The following is a 2877-nucleotide window of genomic DNA, read 5'->3' as shown; positions in this document are numbered from 1 at the left end:
ACACACACACACACACATAAATAAATAAATAAATAAATAAAATTTTAAAAAAAAATAAAAAATAAAAGGGGTTAGTAGTGTGATTTGGGGGGCATCCAGGAAGGTAAGAACTCTCTCTCTCTCTCTCTCTCTCTCTCTCTCTCTCTCTCTCTCTCTCGTAAAGACAAAAAGCTTACCAGATATCTCATATTAATTTGGTTTTTAAACAAAGGGAAGGATACTGAGGCAAACACAGGAGCCAAATATGACTTTGGGAATCAGCTCAAGGACCTTTTCAAGCAGTAAATTTTATCATCTAAGAGGACTGTTTGATCCCTGAAGTTGGCATCTTTCTTGCTCTGGAATGGGAGTGTCAGCAGCCTTGGCCGCCTCAGCTGTGGTGTCCTCTTCACTTCAGAGCATTATGCATATGCTCTTTTCCAACTCAGCCAGGGGACCCTGTGTCCAGCAACTTAACCCTGTATGGCCCAGTCCCCAACACAAAGGGACAGAGTATCTCCAAGTCTGAGTCTATTAGACTCATGTGGGTGAAATTGCCTGAGGCGGGAATTCAACACATTAGCTATTGCCACCAAAAATGACCCTAACAGTCTGCTTGGCTGGGTGACTATAACCTAGGCTCAGTGGTAACTTACATTTAGCAAGGCTGAGATTCTAGAAATTTCCTTCTATCCTGTGCAGGACAGAATCCAAAGGGTTATGGAGGTAGGAATACCAAAGTAACACGCACTGCATTCACATCTACCGCACCCCTTCTCCACTTCTCAATAGGGGTCTGAGCCTTTGGAAACTTCCTTGGCTCCAATGAGAAATACAATAGTAAGGGCTGACCAGGTAGCTCAGCGCACTAAAGCACCTGCTTCAGCAGAGCACAGTGGCTGGGGTTCAATCCCCATTGTGCTATGCTGGCCCTACTCCCAGAGTACACTGAGAAGGCGACTGAGACTGGGCATGGCGGCACCCACCTGTAATCCCTGCCCTTGGGAGGCGGAAAGCAGGAAAATCACTACAAGTCTGATCTGTGTAGTGAAACCCTGTACACCTGTAGACCCTGCCCTAAATTAAAAAAGAAAAATACAAGTAAGAAAACACCACAATTTTTGCACAGTTCCCTGGTGTGTGTCACCCGGATATTAATGTGGTGGTGGATATGCCTCTACCAAGATGGGATCTCTCATTTCTGGAGGAGACAGAATCCAAGAGTAGCAGAAACCAATGCAGCACTGAACTGTCAGAGAGACAAGATCGCCTATTAGAGTGCTGGGCTGCTGGAGAGATATAGCAGATCAGACCCTTCAACTCTTCATGCATCTTTGGTTGAAGGTGTCTAGTGTCCCTGAAAGGGGAGTACACATCGCCAACTAAAATACTACTGGAGAGCAATATCCTGATGGAGAAGACTCAAAAGAGTGTGAGGACTGCTCCTGGAGCAGTCGTATGTATAGAGAGTGAGATCAGAGGAGACGTAAGTGTAGGACTAGGACAGTGAGCCACCCTAAAGCACAAACTACCGCAGAAGCAGAGCCAGTAGTGATTGGCGAAGGTAGCCTAATACAACAACAGGCCCTGATCATAAATTCTTACCCAGACCACATCACCCCTGATGCTGAAGATCCGGAACCCAAACCCATGGTCATTGGCATCAATAATGTGTTTGAAGCTGGCTGTTATTCCCAAGCCACGAAAATGAGAGATAATAATGTCATTGAGTCAAAAGCATATGTAGGCGGAAATGTAATACTGACCAGTGGTTGCATCACTGGGGCTTGCTGCAACCTGAACTCTTTTAAAGTCATCTCTGAAAATACAGTTAAATATGGTGCAGACTGCTTTTGTCGAGTGCAGACTGAGCAGCCACAGCTCCAAACATTCCAGCTGGATTTCTTCATGAAAATCTTACTGAATTGCCACCATCTAAAGATGACTACGAAAGGGAGCTCAACTCCAGTTAAGAACTGAGAGCTGCATGTGATACCCAGATAACTACTGTCCTGTGTGTCTGCTGTCTTTTCAAAGTCCACAGTGTTCGTGCATCCTTAGCAGCTCACAGCATAGTATGTGTTCACTTTATGTTATAAAATTAAGTTAGGACAGTAATGGATTTTTATTGTAACTATCCTTTATAATTTATATAAAATGTATTTTTTCCTATATCCTTGTTCCTTTTCTGATAACTTACAGATTTCCATTTTTCTTTTGTCATCTGTCACCACAAATCTGTTATGCAAAATCTACTGTGATAAGAAAGGATATATTGTTATGTATTCATATTCTGTTATATACTAAATAAAATTACTGGTGGCAGGACTTCTAGAGAATATACTTAAAAAAAAATAAAAATAGGGGGCCGGGGAGATGGCTCAGTAGGATAAGCGCTTGACTGGCAAATGCAAGGATCTGAGTTCAATCCCCAGTTCCGCCAAAAAATAAATAAATAAATAAAAATAAAATACTACTTGATCTATAGGATAAGAAAAACTCCAGATCTAGTAGCTGGAAGTCTGACTTAAGTTACCACAAAAGAGTTTTATGTCACCACAGTGGAAAAAACCTTTCCTTCCCTTTTTTTTTTCTTTCTTTTTAATGTATTTGATTGTTACAGGGTCTCACTATGCAGCTCAGACTTGTGGCGATCTTCCTGCTTTCAGCCTCCCCAGAACTGGGATTACAGGTGTGCGCCACTACACCCAGACTCTGTGGCCAGCTGAGCCTATCCTGGGGGCAGGGCTGGTACGGCATGTGGTGCCAAGGATCTAATGCTGTCCCTGCGCTTGCCTCAGCAGGTGCTTAGTCCACTGAGCAGCCCCTCACTCCATTTTCGAGACCCAAACCACCTGACACTTGACTGAAGAAACCGGGTCACCTTCAGGAAAGCCC

The 2877-nt window shown here is 43.6% G+C and overlaps 1 pseudogene; it reads left to right on the top strand.

Annotated features, from left to right (window-relative positions):
- The first annotated feature begins 1390 nt into the window (after window positions 1-1390).
- On the top strand, window positions 1391-1959 carry LOC101585032 (annotated as a pseudogene).
- Window positions 1960-2877: the final 918 nt, after the last annotated feature.

Source organism: Octodon degus, unplaced genomic scaffold, assembly GCF_000260255.1.
Source record: "Octodon degus isolate 3935 unplaced genomic scaffold, OctDeg1.0 scaffold00036, whole genome shotgun sequence".
Taxonomy (NCBI): Eukaryota; Metazoa; Chordata; class Mammalia; order Rodentia; family Octodontidae; genus Octodon; species Octodon degus.
This window is presented reverse-complemented; position numbering and strand designations above follow the sequence as displayed.